We start from the raw sequence: 16,212 nt of genomic DNA on the forward strand, positions 1-16,212 counted from the left end.
AGAGTTAGATTTGATTAAGTGATTTTATAAAAAACAGCTAGGAAGAACAATTTAGCAGTGGGTTGCAGAGAAAAAAAATTATGCTGGCAGAAAAGTCCAATTGAGTGATTAAACAGCTCTTCATTTTCTGATTTTATGTTTATGCTAACAAATTTGCTCTCTGAAAAGTGTCCACAAAGCCAAGTCTCTGATTAACACCTTTGTAGGAATGGTTTTTCACCTATTACTGAATTAAACTTGCTTCATTGGAAAGGCAGCAAGATGCATCCTCATTTCAATGTCTACTGAAATAATACAGGTTGACACCAGGAAACATAAACGTCACTGCATCCTTGCTGCTTCCTCATGGGGAAGTCTGTTTAATGTGAAAACAAGGTGATATCTAATCAGCACACAGGTAAGGAATTAAGAAAATCTTTCTTTATGGGTGAAGATGTTTCTCACAAAATTGTTGCACCAAGGCATCATTGAAATTAAAGCTGGAAAGATGATTTTAATATATCACTTGTATATTTTGTACTGCTCTTCTGGTGACAATGTAGTTTGTTTTTGTCAATTACCATTTTAATAATAGGGTAAAGAAAATTAAGTGGATTTTTGAAAGAAAACAATACTGTCAATATACTATTAAAACAAATTAAAATGGTAAAAGTTATTGTACTTTAAGTAAAAATAAAAGAGCAAAAATATCAATCCCAGTTTTGGATTACTTTAATTAACAAAAAACAATGCATATAGCAGAGGATAGTTTCAATCTGCCTACCTCTGGGTTATGGACCCAGCATGCTTCCATTACAGTACTCTGCTGCACATGTAAGTGCAAGAGATCCTGAAGCACTCACTCATCATGGGAAAGTACCAATGTGTTTCTTCATTGGTTGATGGAAGAAACATCTTACAAAAACTCTCCAGATTATTGACTTTTTAAAGTTTTTCTAGGAAACGTTCTAGATGAATGCTTATTAGCCTTTGTCAGTATGTACTTTCGCAAAGTGTCTCTGAGGCACAAACAGTTAGCGTGTTCAGTTGTTAACCAAAAGGTTGGTGGTTCAATCCCACCTAGGGACGTAATTGACCTTGTTATCAGATTTTGGTGATCTTTAAGTAGACAAGTAAAAATTTCAAACCACCTCTTATGGTGTAGGGTACCTGGCCTTCTCTGATGTAATCAGAGTTAGATTTGATTAAGTGATTTTATAAAAAAAACAGCCACGAAGCACAATTTAGCAGTGGGTTGCAGAGAAAAAGAAATATGCTGGCAGAAAAATCCAATTGAGTGATTAAACAGCTCTTCATTTTCTGGCTTTATTTTTATGCTAACAAATTTGTGCTCTGAAAAGTGTCCACAAAGCCAAGTATCTGATTAACACCTTTGTAGGGATGGTTTTTCACCTATTATTAAATTAAACTTGCTTCATTGGAAAGGCAGCAAGTGATGTCATCCAAGCAGTGGGTCAAGGTTGGCTTCAAACCTCGTCTGCTTATGAAAAGAGAAAAGGGGTATGCAGGGCATGGCGGCCTTTTGCGGTGCTTGGATGACCCCTAGTTCGCATTAAATAATGCCGTCGAGTTTCCCACATTTGGGGAAATCACAGGGGTCAGCATACCCAGAATGCAATGAATGAACCGCACCCTGGGAGAACAGTCTTCATGACCATGGTATCTCCTATGCAAAATAAGTATGATTTGGGATAGGGCTGGGGAGGGCCGCTGCTCAGGCACATCTCTGTCAAGTAAAGGAGATTCAACTGAGGCAGCACAAGGGAACTCTCATCTGGGGACAACAACTGCAGGGAGAACACATATTTTCAGATGAACATGGGAGGGCAGAAGGCTGCCTAATACTGAAGCACCCCCAAACAACAAACCAAATGCAACAACTAGTGCAAGCATTCCTGGGGGAAGGCCTGCAGCAGATGGATTTGCATATGGCGATGTCATCCAAGCAGTGGGTCAAAGTTGGCTTCAACCCTCGTCTGCATATGAAAAGAGAAAAGGGGCGTGCAGGGCATGGCGGCCTTTTGCGGCACTTGGATGACCCCTAGTTCGCATTAAACACCTCCACCCTCCGTCGGTGTGGGGCTCATGTTGGCTATGCCCCAGCCCCTGAAGGATTCAAGCTGATTTCTTGCAGCAGCTGGGCACTGTAACAGCTCCAGAGCTGCTCTGTAAGGCAAGTAAAAGGGTGTGGGCCCTGCAGCACTACCTGTAGTTCGCATTGTGCGAGACCCCTAGTTCGCATTAAACACCCCCACCCTCCTTCGGTGTGGGGCTCATGTTGGCCATGCCCCAGCCCCTGAAGCATTCACGCTGATATCTTGCAGCAGCTGGGCACTGTAACAGCTCAAGAGCTGCTCTGTAAGGCAAGTAAAAGGGTGTGGGCCCTGCAGCACTACCTGTAGTTTGCATTGTGCATTGGAAGGCACAAAGTAAGCAGACGGGAGGAGAAGTCAGGATAGTGCACAAGGGTATAGACGGGAAGGGCTCAAGAAAAAAGAAGTGGAAACAGACAGCAAACTAGGCTTCCAATGCACAATGCAAACTACAGGTAGTGCTGCAGGGCCCACACCCTTTTACTTGCCTTACAGAGCAGCTCTGGAGCTGTTTAATCACTCAATTGGATTTTTCTGCCAGCATAATTTTTCTTACGTCCTAGAGGATGCTGGGGACTCCGTAAGGACCATGGGGGATAGACGGGCTCCGCAGGAGACATGGGCACTTTAAGAAAGACTTTAGATCTGGGTGTGCACTGGCTCCTCCCTCTATGCCCCTCCTCCAGACCTCAGTTTACTACTGTGCCCAGAGGAGACTGGGTGCTTTTCAGGGAGCTCTCCTTAGTTTCCTGACAGAAAGTATATTTGTTAGATTTTTTTATTTTCAGGGAGCCTGCTGGCAACAGACTCCCTGCATCGAGGGGCGGAGGGGAGAGATGCACACCTACTTCTGTGAGTTGATAGGCTCTGCTTCTTAGGCTACTGTACAGCATTAGCTCCAGAGGGATCGGTACGCAGGTCTCACCCTCGCCGTCCGTCCCAGAGCCGCGCCGCCGTCCCCCTCGCAGAGCCGGAAGATAGAAGCCGGGTGAGTATGAGAAGAAAAGAAGACTTCAGAGGCGGCGGAAGACTTCATGATCTTCACTGAGGTAACGCACAGCAGTAAAGCTGTGCTCCATTGCTCCAATACACCTCACACACGGCAGTCAGTGTAAGGGTGAAGGGCGCAGGGGGGACGCCCTGGGCAGCAATATAGACCTCTCTTTGGCAAAATAAATATATATGCAGCTAGGCACTGTATATATATATAAGAGCCCCCGCCATTTTTTTACTATATTTGAGCGGGACAGAAGCCCGTCGCTGAGGGGGTGGGGCTTCTCCCTCAGCACTCACCAGCGCCATTTTCTCCACAGCACCACTGAGGGGAAGCTCCATGGACTCTCCCCTGCTTATACCACGGTAGAAAGAGGGTCTTAAAGAAGAGGGGGCACATAATTAGGCGCATATATATATGGAAATACAGCGCTACTGGGTAAACATAAAATGATTGTGTTTTTTTCCTGGGTCATATAGCGCTGGGGTGTGTGCTGGCATACTTTCTCTCTCTGTCTCTCCAAAGGGCCTTGTTGGGGAACTGTCCTCAGATAAGAGGATTCCCTGAGTGTATGGTGTGTCGGTACACGTGTGTCGACATGTCTGAGGTAGAAGGCTCTCCTAGAGAGGAGCAGGAGCAAATTAATGTGGTGTCTCCATCGACAACGCCGACACCTGACTGGATGGATATGTGGAATGTTTTAAGTGCTAATGTAAACTTATTACACAAGAGATTAGACAAAGCTGAAGCTAGGGAACAGTCAGGGAGTCAACCCATGCCTGTCCCTATGTCGCAGGGACCTTCGGGGTCTCAAAAGCGCCCACTATCCCAAATAGTTGACACAGATACCGACACGGATTCTGACTCCAGTGTCGACTACGATGATGCAAAGTTACAACCAAAATTGGCTAAATGTATTCGATATATGATTATTGCAATAAAAGATGTTTTGCACATCACAGAGTCCCCTGTCCCTGATACGAGGGTACACATGTATAAGGGAAAGAAACCTGAGATAACCTTTCCCCCCTCACATGAGTTAAACGAATTATGTGAAAAAGCTTGGGAATCTCCAGACAAAAAGCTGCAGATTCCCAAAAGGATTCTTATGGCGTATCCTTTCCCGCCAATGGACAGGATATGGTGGGAATCCTCCCCTAGGGTGGATAAAGCATTGACACGCTTATCCAAAAAGGTAGCGCTGCCATCCCAGGATACGGCTACCATCAGGGACCCTGCTGACCGCAAGCAGGAGGTTACCCTAAAGTCCATTTACACACATTCTGGTACCTTACTCAGACCGGCAATTGCGTCGGCCGAGGTTGTAGCGCGGTGGCAGCATGGACAGATACCTTATCAGCAGAGATTGAGACCCTAGATAAGGATGCTATGTTATTGACCATAGGGCATATAAAAGATGCTGTCCTATATATGAGAGATGCTCAAAGTGACATTAGTCTACTGGGTTCTAGAATAAACGCTATGTCGATTTCTGCTAGACGAGTCCTATGGACCCGGCAATGGACAGGTGATGCCGACTCAAAAAGGCATATGGAGGTTTTACCTTACAGGGGAGAGGAATTGTTTGGGGAAGGTCTCTCGGACCTTGTCTCCACAGCTACAGCTGGTAAATCAAATTTTTTGCCTTATATTCCCTCACAGCCTAAGAAAGCACCACATTATCAAATGCAGTCCTTTCGATCACAGAGAAACAAGAAAGTACGAGGTGCGTCCTTTCTTGCCAGAGGTAAGGGCAGAGGGAAGAAGCTGCACAACACAGCTAGTTCCCAGGAACAGAAGTCCTCCCCGGCCTCTACAAAATCCACCGCATGACGCTGGGGCTCCGCTAAAGGAGTCCGCCCAGTTGGGGGCACGTCTTCGAGTTTTCAGCCACATCTGGGTTCATTCGCAGGTGGATCCCTAGGCAATAGAAATTGTTTCTCAGGGTTACAAGCTGAAATTCGAAGAGGTGCCTCCTCGCCGGTTTTTCAAATCGGCCCTACCATCTTCTCCCCAGGAAAGGGAGATAGTGTTAAATGCAATTCACAAATTGTATCTTCAACAGGTGGTGGTCAAGGTTCCCCTGCTTCAACAAGGAAAGGGAAATTATTCGACCCTGTTTGTAGTCCCAAAACCGGACGGTTTGGTCAGACCCATATTATATTTAAAATCCCTGAACCTATACTTGAAAAGGTTCAAGTTCAAGATGGAATCGCTAAGAGCGGTCATCGCCAGCCTAGAAGGGGGGGATTTTATGATATCTCTGGACATAAAGGATGCATACCTTCATGTACTCATTTATCCACCTCATCAGGCGTACCTAAGATTTGCGGTACAGTATTGTCATTACCAATTTCAGACGTTGCCGTTTGGTCTCCGCAGAATTTTCTCCGAGAATTTTCACCAAGGTAATGACGGAAATTATGGTGCTCCTGCGAAAGCAAGGTGTCACAATTATCCCGTACTTGAACGATCTCCTCATAAAAGCGAGATCAAGAGAGCAGTTGCTGAACAGCGTATAACTTTCATTGAAGGTGTTACAGCAAAACGGCTGGATTCTCAATATCCCGAAGTCGCAGTTGGTTCCTACGACTCGTCTGACTTTGCTTGGGCATTATTCTGGATACGGACCAGAAAAGGGTTTATCTTCCGATAGAAAAGGCCCAGGAACTCATGACTCTGGTCAGGAACCTATTGAAACCAAAACAGGTGTCAGTGCATCACTGCACTCGAGTCCTGGGAATGATGGTGGCATCATACGAGGCCATTCCCTTCGGCAGGTTCCATGCGAGGATCTTGCAATGGGACCTACTGGACAAGTGGTCCGGGTCACATCTACAGATTCATCAGTTGATCACCCTGTCCCCCAGGGCCAGGGTATCTCTCCTGTGGTGGCTGCAGAGTGCTCACCTTCTAGAGGGCCGCAGGTTCGGCATTCAGGACTGGATCCTGGTGACCACGAACGCGAGCCTCCGAGGTTGGGGAGCAGCCACACAGGGAAGAAATTTCCAAGGTCTTTGGTCAAGTCAGGAGACTTGTCTTCACATCAACATCCTGGAGCTAAGGGCCATATACAACGCCCTATGTCAAGCGGAGACCTTACTTCGCGACCAACCAGTTCTGATCCAGTCAGACAACGTCACCGCAGTAGTTCATGTAAACCGCCAAGGCGGCACAAGGAGCAGAGTGGCGATGGCGGAAGCCACCAGAATTCTTCGCTGGGCGGAGAATCATGTAAGCGCACTGTCAGCAGTGTTCATTCCGGGAGTGGACAACTGGGAAGCAGACTTCCTCAGCAGACACGACCTACATCCAGGAGAGTGGGGACTCCATCAGGAAGTCTTCGCACAGATTGCAAGTCGGTGGGGACTGTTCCAGATAGACATGATGGCGTCCCGCCTCAACAAAAAGCTACAGAGGTATTGCACCAGGTCAAGAGACCCTCAGGCAGTAGCTGTTTAAACAGCTCTTCATTTTCTGATTTTATGTTTATGCTAACAAATTTGCTCTCTGAAAAGTGTCCACAAAGCCAAGTCTCTGATTAACACCTTTGTAGGAATGGTTTTTCACCTATTACTGAATTGAACTTGCTTCATTGGAAAGGCAGCAAGATGCATCCTCATTTCAATGTCTACTGAAATAATACAGGTTGACACCAGGAAACATTAACGCCACTGCATCCTTGCTGCTTTCGCATGTGGAAGTCTGTTTAATGTGAAAACAAGGTGATATCTAATTAGCACACAGGTAAGGAATTAAGAAAATCTTTATTTAAGGGTGAAGGTGTTTCTCACAAAATCGTTGCCCCAATGCATCATTGAAATTCAAGCAGGAAAGATGATTTTAATATATCACTTGTACATTTTGTATTGCTCTTCTGGTGACAATGTAGTTTGTTTTTGTCAATTACCATTTTAATAATAGGGTAAAGAAAATTAAGTGGATTTTTGAAAGAAAACAATACTGTCAATATACTATTAAAACAAATTAAAATGGTAAAAGTTATTGTACTTTAAGTAAAAATAAAAGAGCAAAAATATCAATCCCAGTTTTGGATTACTTTAATTAACAAAAAAAAATGCATATAGCAGAGGATAGTTTTAATCTGCCTACCTCTGGGTTATGGGCCCAGCATGTTTCCATTGCAGTACTCTGCTGCACATGTAAGTGCAAGAGATCCTGAAGCACTCACTCATCATGGGAAAGTACCAATGTGTTTCTTCGTTGGTTGATGGAAGAAACATCTTACAAAAACTCTCCAGATTATTGACTTTTTAAAGTTTTTCTAGGAAACGTTCTAGATGAATGCTTATTAGCCTTTGTCAGTATGTATGTTTGTAAGGTGTCTCTGTGGCGCAATCGGTTAGTGTGTTTGGTTATTAATCAAAGGGTTGGTGGTTCAATCCCACCCAACGATGTAATTGACCTTGTTATCAGATTTTGGTGATCTTTAAGTAGACAAGTCAAAATTTCAAACCCCCTTCTTATGGTGTAGGGTACCTGGCCTACTCTGATGTAATCAGAGTTAGATTTGAATCAGTGATTTTATAAAAAAACAGCTAGGAAGCACAATTTAGCAGTGGGTTGCAGAGAAAAAGAAATATGCTGGCAGAAAAATCCAATTGAGTGATTAAACAGCTCTTCATTTTCTGGCTTTATTTTTATGCTAACTAATTTGTTCTCTGAAAAGTGTCCACAAAGCCAAGTATCTGATTAACATATTTGTAGGGATGGTTTTTCACCTATTACTAAATTAAACTTGCTTCATTGGAAAGGCAGCAAGATGCATCCTCATTTCAATATCTACTGAAATAATACAGGTTGACACCAGGAAACATTAACGCCACTGCATCCTTGCTGCTTTCTCATGTGGGAGTCTGTTTAATGTGAAAACAAGGTGATATCTAATTAGCACACAGGTAAGGAATAAAGAAAATCTTTATTTAAGGGTGAAGATGTTTCTCACAAAATCGTTGCCCCAATGCATCATTGAAATTCAAGCTGGAAAGATGATTTTAATATATCACTTGTACATTTTGTATTGCTCTTCTGGTGACAATGTAGTTTGTTTTTGTCAATTACCATTTTAATAATCGGGTAAAGAAAATTAATTGGATTTTTGAAAGAAAACAACACTGTCAATATACTATTAAAACAATTTAAAATGGTAAAAGTTATTGTACTTTAAGTAAAAATAAAAGCTAAAATATCAATCCCAGTTTTGGATTACTTTAATGAACAAAAAAAAATGCATATAGCAAAGGATAGTTTCAATCTGCCTACCTCTGGGTTATGGGCCCAGCATGCTTCCATTGCAGTACTCTGCTGCACATGTAAGTGCAAGAGATCCTGAAGCACTCACTCATCATGGGAAAGTACCAATGTGTTTCTTCATTGGTTGCTGGAAGAAACATCTTACAAAAACTCTCCAGATTATTGACTTTTTAAAGTTTTTCTAGGAAACGTTCTAGATGAATGCTTATTAGTCTTTGTCAGTATGTACTTTTTGCAAAGTGTCTCTGTGGCGCAATCGGTTAGTGTGTTCAGCTATTAATCAAAAGGTTGGTGGTTCAATCCCATCCAGGGACGTAATTGACCTTGTGATCAAATTTTGGTAATATTTAAGTAGACAAGTCATATAGCAGAGGATAGTTTCAATCTGCCTACCTCTGGGTTATGGACCCAGCATGCTTCCATTACAGTACTCTGCTGCACATGTAAGTGCAAGAGATCCTGAAGCACTCACTCATCATGGGAAAGTACCAATGTGTTTCTTCATTGGTTGATGGAAGAAACATCTTACAAAAACTCTCCAGATTATTGACTATTTAAAGTTTTTATAGGAAACGTTCTAGATGAATGCTTATTAGCCTTTGTCAGTATGTACTTTTGCAAAGTTTCGCTGTGGCGCAATCAGTTAGTGTGTACGGCTATTAACCAAAAGGTTGGTGGTTCAATCCCACCCAGGGACGTAATTGAACTTGTTATCAGATTTTGTTGATCTTTAAGTAGACAAGTCAAAATTTCGAAAACCCCTGTTATGGTGTAGGGTACCTGGCCTTCTCTGATGTAATCAGAGTTAGATTTGATTCATACTGTTAACTGGGTAGTATATCACAAGTTATACGGTGTGATTGGTGTGGCTGGTATGAATCTTGACCTTGGATTAACAAAAATCCTTTCCTCGTACTGTCTGTCTCCTCTGGGCACAGTTTCTCTAACTGAGGTATGGAGGAGGGGCATAGAGGGAGGAGCCAGTGCACACCCAGATCTGAAGTCTTTCTTAAAGTGCCCATGTCTGCTGCGGAGCCCGTCTATCCCCCATGGTCCTTACGGAGTCCCCATCATCCTCTACGGACTACGAGAAAAAAAAATTACCGGTAGGTTTAAAATGTTATTTTTTTCTCTGCAACCCACTGCTAAATTGTGCTTCCTAGCTGTTTTTTATAAAATCAGTTAATTAAATCTAACTCTGATTACGTCAGAGAAGGCCAGGTACCCTACACCATAAGAGGGGGTTTGAAATTTTGACTTGTCTACTTAAAGATCACCAAAATCTGATGACAAGGTCAATTACATCCCTGGGTGGGATTGAACCACCAACCTTTTGGTTAATAGCCCATGTAAGTGCAAGAAATCCTGAAGCACTCACTCATCATGGGAAAGTACCAATGTGTTTCTTACAAAAATTCTCCAGATTATTGACTTTTTAAAGTTTTTCTAGATGAATGATTATTAGCCTTTGTCAGTATTGACTTTTGCAAGGTGTCTCTGTGGCGCAATCGGTTAGCATGTTTGGCTATTAACCAAAAGGTTGGTGGTTCAATCAGAGTTAGATTTGATTAAGTGATTTTATAAAAAAACAGCTAGGAAGCACAATTTAGCAGTGGGTTGCAGAGAAAAAAAAAATGCTGGCAGAAAAGTCCAATTGAGTGATTAAACAGCTCTTCATTTTCTGATTTTATGTTTATGCTAACAAATTTGCTCTCTGAAAAGTGTCCACAAAGCCAAGTCTCTGATTAACACCTTTGTAGGAATGGTTTTTCACCTATTACTGAAATAAACTTGCTTCATTGGAAAGGCATCAAAGATGCATCCTCATTTCAATGTCTACTGAAATAATACAGGTTGACACCAGGAAACGTCACTGCATCCTTGCTGCTTCCTCACGGGGAAGTCTGTTTAATGTGAAAACAAGGTGATATCTAATCAGCACACAGGTAAGGAATTAAGAAAATCTTTCTTTGTGGGTGAAGATGTTTCTCACAAATTGTTGTCCCAATGCATCATTGAAATTCAAGATGGAAGATGATTTTCATATATCACTTGTACATTTTGCATTGCTCTTCTGGTGACAATGTAGTTTGTTTTTGTCAGTTACCATTTCAGTAATAGGGTAAAGAAAATTAAGTGGATTTTTTAAAGAAAACAATGCTGTCAATATACTATTAAAACAAATTAAAATGATAAAAGTTATTGTACTTTAAGTAAAAATAAAAGAGCCAAAATATCAATCCCAGTTTTTGATTACTTTAATTATAAAAAAAAAATGCACATAGCAGAGGATAGTTTCGATCAATCGACCTCTGGGTTATGGGCCCAGCATGCTTCCATTGCACTACTCTGCTGCTCATGGAAGTGTAAGAGATCCTGAAGACTAAATTGATTAAAGGCCTAAAAGTACTGGACTATAAGGAAAGACTTACTAGGCTGAATATTTATACACTAGAAAAGAGGTGCCTAAGAGGAGATATTATTAATATCTTCAAATATGTAAAGATACATAACAAAGAGTTATCAGAGGAATTATTTATTAAAAGAACACGTGGTCACTCGCTGCGACTGGAGGAAAGTTCAGAACGCAATGGAGGAAAGGTTTCTTCACTGTTAGGGCAATCAGGATGTGGAATTCCCTGCCAGGGAAGGTGGTAATGGCGGACTCTGTAATTGGATTTAAAAAAGGAATGGATACATTTCTGAATGAAAAAGCTATCCAAGGTTATAATACTTAAAATATCAACATGGTTAATCCGGGGGTAACATGAGTTATAGTAGCTAACTAGTCATAAAACATTATTCAGCAAGTATGTAGAATCATCACAACTTAAAACAGGTTGAACACGATGGGCAATTTGCCTCTATTCAACCTCAAAAACTATGTTACTATATTACTATGTTATTGTAGTATACAGAACACCACAATGCAATGAGCAGTGATAGTGAGCACTGATGAGGATACTAGAACTGACACTGAGCAGCAAGATGCAGCACTGGACTATTAGTAATGTACTGTAGTATGCTGAGCACCACAATGCAGCACAAGACAATGAGCAGTGATACTGAGCACTGATGAGGATACTACTGAGAACTGACACTGAGCAGGAGAGACACACTACTAGTATTACTGAGCAGCAATAAGTAACCACTGATACTGAGCACTGATATTGAGATTTCCACTGAGAGAACATAGCCACGTCCTCTCCGCTCTCTCTTCAATGCACGAGTAAAAATGGCAGCAACGCGCAGCTCTTTATATGGAATCCGAATCTCGCGAGAATCCGACAGCGGGATGATGACATTTTCCCTTGTTCAGGTTTTCCGAGTCAGGCGGGAACAACCGAGCCTGCCTCGGACCAGTGTAAACCACGTGGAGTTCGTGGGGAATTCGGTTCTCGGAGAACCGAACCCGCTCCTCTCTACCTTATACCCATAAATTTTTTTATTTTCAATCTAAGCCCCTGCAGTTTTCTGTAAGCATCTGCTTCGCTATGATGATCAACAAGTCACAAGGGCAAACACTCAGGGTTTGAGGCGTAGATCTTAGGACCAGCTGCTACAAGCATGGCAGAGGTGTCACTATCACTGGTGACACCCAGAGAGGTGGCGAGGGAGATTGTAATGCAGTGCGCGCAGATAAGCAGCGCAATGGTAAAAAGGAGGCATGGTTTCATAGGTAGGGGCGTGGCCTGGTGGCCTGAATCTACATTTTGTTGCTCCGGGTGTCCCGGGGGTTGGGGGCTGCACCCGGGGACTAGTGTGTGAGCGGTGCTGGCTCCTGCACAGTGACAGGGCATGGCCACCCAGCATGACGCCTCCCTTCTTGACCATGCTGTAATTGCAGTCGCACTGCAGTTCAGCGTGATCATAAAAAATGGTATAGGCTCCTGCTGGTGCAGACTGTATGTGCGCGCAGGAAGCCGCCACCATTTTTGTGATCACAGCGGCTGAATGTGATGTCATACAGCCGCTGTGACCACGCCCCCTGTGTCTCCTCCGTTGCAGACCCCATTTTGAAGCCTTGCCCCCGCACCGCTCCATCCCTGACTTGGAAATGGAGTGTTGCTGACCCACCTCTCCCCCCCTTCCCCGCCCCGATTGACAGGCAGAGGCGATCACATTCTCTGCGGGGTGCCGCAGAAAATGCAGGCACATGCGTATGCTCTTAGCAATTTTTGCAGTTGGATCGCTTATTGTGATTGCAATCCAACCTGAATCAGGCCCTATTACCTATCACAATGCGCTGCGGGCAGTACAAAATTGGGTTAATATAGGAGAAAAACCCCCAGACCAGTGCTCCTTAACTGTACCTGGTGGCTAGTGGAGCGGCTGCCCAGTAATCAGTGTCCACCGCAGTGCGCACACGGCCCACCCCCTACGGCCTCGCTCCCCTTCATCAGCGGCCTTGTGATCCGGAAGGGTGGTGTGTGTGTGACTGACCTTAGGATGAAACCGGAGCCTCCGCTGCAGTGACCCAGCAACCAGGGCACGGGAGTATATAGCGCCGCTGGGAGTGATGAAGCTGCAGTAAAGATGTCTATTAGACCTAGCCTGCTGCAGCCCTTGTAGATTCTCATAAAACAAGTTCTTCTTTTCTTGTCAAAATTAATAGCTAAGAATAGGCTGCCTGAGGCAGGCCCCTGTTAATTGGCCTGCTACTGAAGGCACCAACTACAAACTGAGCTCCCTGTTCATGGAAGCGGGGTTATAGAGGAGAATGCACTGAGCTTCTTGGGAACAGTCAAAAGCTTTGAGCCGGTTGGTGCCTCAGATCAAGATCCTACTCTACACCCCAATGTGAATCCTTGTGGAGTCCAGTGTACCCCACAGAAGAAATTAATGTGTCACACCCATTGGCAGCAACCTTAGAATAGCTGCTGACGGGCACAATTGAGAAAGGAAGGGGGGGGGGGGACATTTGAATCCAGCACATAGATGCAATTCAAATATGTAATTTGTACCTTCCTATTTTAAAATATAATGGATGAACCTCACCCTGTGAGAACAATCTTCATGATCAAGAGATCTAATATGTAAAATATGTATGAGTTGGGATAGGGCTGGGGAGGGTGGCAGCTCGGGCAGCCCCTCCCCCGTCAAGTTAAGGAGATTCAACTGAGGAAGCACAAGGGAACTCTCGTCTGGGGACAACAACTGCAGGGAGACCACATCTTTTCAGATGAACATGGGAGGGCGGAAGGCTGCCTAATACTGAAGCACCATCAAATATCAAACCATATCCAACAACTAGTGCAAGCATTCCTGGGGGAAGGTCTGCAGCAGACGGATTTGCATACGGTGATGTCATCCAAGCAGTGGGCCAAAGTTGGCTGGAACCCTCATCTGCATATAAAAAGAGAAAAGGGGCATGCAGGGCATGGCGGCCTTTTGCAGTGCTTGGATGACCCCTAGTTCGCATTAAACACCCCCACCCTCCTTTGGTGTGGGGCTCATGTTGGCCATGCCCCATCCCCTGAAGCATTCATGCTGATTTCTTGCAGCAGCTGGGCACTGTAACAGCTCCAGAGCTGCTCTGTAAGGCAAGTAAAAGGGTGTGGGCCCTGCAGCACCACCTGTAGTTCGCATTGTGCGTTGGAAGGCACAAAGTAAGCAGACGGGAGGAGAAGTCAGGATAGTACACAAGGGCATCCTTTTCTCTTAGTCCGTAGAGGATGCTGGGGTCACATTAAGAACCATGGGGTATAGACGGGATCCGCAAGAGACATGGGCACTTTAAGACTTTCAAAGGGTGTGAACTGGCTCCTCCCTCTATGCCCCTCCTCCAGACTCCAGTTATAGGAACTGTGCCCAGGGAGACGGACATTTCGAGGAAAGGATTTATTGTTAAACTAAGGTGAGCATCTTACCAGCTCACACCTTAAGCATGCCGCAGAACGTGGCATTCAACAGAACACAAGCCAACGGCATGAACAATTGCAGCAAAAAGCTGACCAGAACCGTAACACAACATGTGTATAACCACAAGTAATAACTGCAGACACAGTATGGACTGGGACGGGTGCCCAGCATCCTCTACGTACTAAGAGAAAAGGATTTACCGGTAGGTATTAAAATCCTATTTTCTCATACGACCTAGAGGATGCTGGGGTCACATTAAGAACCATGGGGTTATACCAAAGCTCTTGAACGGGTGGGAGAGTGCGTACGACTCTGCAGCACCGAATGACCCAACTTGAGGTTATCATCAGCCAAGGTATCAAACTTGTAAAACTTAGCAAAAGTGTTTACTAAATAGCTGCTCGGCAAAGTTGCAATGCCGAGACTCCCCGACCAGCTGCCCAGGATGAACCCACCTTTCTAGTAGAATGGGTCTTCACCTAATTCAGTAACGGCAATCCTGCCGTGGAATGAGCATGCTGAATCTTACCACAGATCCAGCGCATAATGGTCTGCATGGAAGCAGGACACCCAATCATGTTGGGAGCATACAGGACAAACAGAGCCTCTGTTTTCCTAATCTGAACCGTTCTGGTGACATAAATTTTCAAAGTTCTGACCACAGCCAGAGACTTTGACTCAACGAAGGTGTCAGTGGCCAAAGGCACCATGTGGAAAGATGAACCACCTTCGGCAGAAATTGTTGACGTGTCCTCAATTCTGCTCTATCTTCATGAAAGATCAAATAAAGGCTCTTGTGATACTGCATGGTTTGTACTGTTTTCCATGTGCTCCCAGATCTTTCAAGCAAGTAGCATGGTCAAGAAAGTTCTGTTTGAAAAGAAACAAACATTTACTGTCATTGTTATGCAAATAAACTTACATTAAAGCTAACAAGAAAGCACACTCGTTCTGTCTTTAAACTGATAAAAGAAACCCCAATAATATGGGGCATGCAAAAATTGAGATAAAACTCAGTTTTGCTCCTCTCCACGGAAATCTTTAATAAAAGGCGAAATATTTGTTAGTTCTGAAGAGAAACCAGAGCATGACCAAGATTCCACCTGTCGCCTGAGTGCCATGCCAGCAGTTCTCATTCAGCTCAAAGTGAGCACCCAATTTGAATGAAAGAAAGCAGATTTCTCACCAGGCTTCCCCTTGCTATAAACATGGTTTGTACTCTTTTCCATGTGCTCCCAGATCTTTCAAACAATTAGTGTGGTCAAGAAAGTTCTGTTTGAAAAGAAACAAACATTTACTGTCATTTCTATGCAAATGAGCTTACATTAAAGCACACTCGTTCTATCTTTAAACCAATAAAATAAAACCCCAATAAGATGGGGCATGCAAAAATTGAGATAAAACTCAGTTTTGCTCCTCTCCACGGAAATCTTTAGTAAAAGGCGAAAGATTTGTTCGTTCTGAAGAGAAACCACAGCATGACCAAGATTCTACCTGTCGCCTGAGTGCCATGCCAGCAGTCCTCATTCAGCTCAAAGTGAGCACCCAATTTGAAAGAAAGAAAGCAGATTTCTCACCAGGCTTCCCCTTGCTATAAACATGGTTTGTACTCTTTTCCATGTGCTCCCAGATCTTTCAAGCAATTAGTATAGTCAAGAAAGTTCTGTTTGAAAAGAAACAAACATTTACTGTCATTTCTACGCAAATGAGCTTACATTAAAGCACACTCGTTCTATCTTTAAACTGATAAAAGAAACCCCAATAAGACGGGGCATGCAAAAATTGAGATAAAACTCAGTTTTGCTCCTCTCCACGGAAATCTTTAGTAAAAGGCAAAAGATTTGTTCGTTCTGAAGAGAAACCAGAGCATGACCAAGATTCCACCTGTCGCCTGAGTGCCATGCCAGCAGTCCTCATTCAGCTCAAAGTGAGCACCCAATTTGAAAGAAAGAAAGCAGATTTCTCACCAGGCTTCCCCTTGCTATAAGC

The 16,212-nt window shown here is 43.7% G+C and overlaps 3 non-coding genes and 1 pseudogene across 3 annotated transcripts; all 4 read right to left on the minus strand.

Annotated features, from left to right (window-relative positions):
• Positions 1 to 1,504: 1,504 nt before the first annotated feature.
• LOC134982320 (U1 spliceosomal RNA) lies at positions 1,505 to 1,683 on the minus strand (annotated as a pseudogene).
• Positions 1,684 to 15,196: 13,513 nt separating this feature from the next.
• Positions 15,197 to 15,312, minus strand: LOC134982429 (U5 spliceosomal RNA). Its single transcript, XR_010191126.1, has one exon. It is a non-coding gene; the product is annotated as a U5 spliceosomal RNA (small nuclear RNA).
• A 275-nt stretch (positions 15,313 to 15,587) lies between these two features.
• On the minus strand, positions 15,588 to 15,703 carry LOC134982392 (U5 spliceosomal RNA). The gene has a single exon (XR_010191091.1). It is a non-coding gene; the product is annotated as a U5 spliceosomal RNA (small nuclear RNA).
• Positions 15,704 to 15,977: 274 nt separating this feature from the next.
• On the minus strand, positions 15,978 to 16,093 carry LOC134982373 (U5 spliceosomal RNA). Its single transcript, XR_010191074.1, has one exon. It is a non-coding gene; the product is annotated as a U5 spliceosomal RNA (small nuclear RNA).
• Positions 16,094 to 16,212: the final 119 nt, after the last annotated feature.

The sequence above is a fragment of the Pseudophryne corroboree genome, assembly GCF_028390025.1.
Source record: "Pseudophryne corroboree isolate aPseCor3 chromosome 12 unlocalized genomic scaffold, aPseCor3.hap2 SUPER_12_unloc_1, whole genome shotgun sequence".
NCBI classification, from domain to species: Eukaryota; Metazoa; Chordata; class Amphibia; order Anura; family Myobatrachidae; genus Pseudophryne; species Pseudophryne corroboree.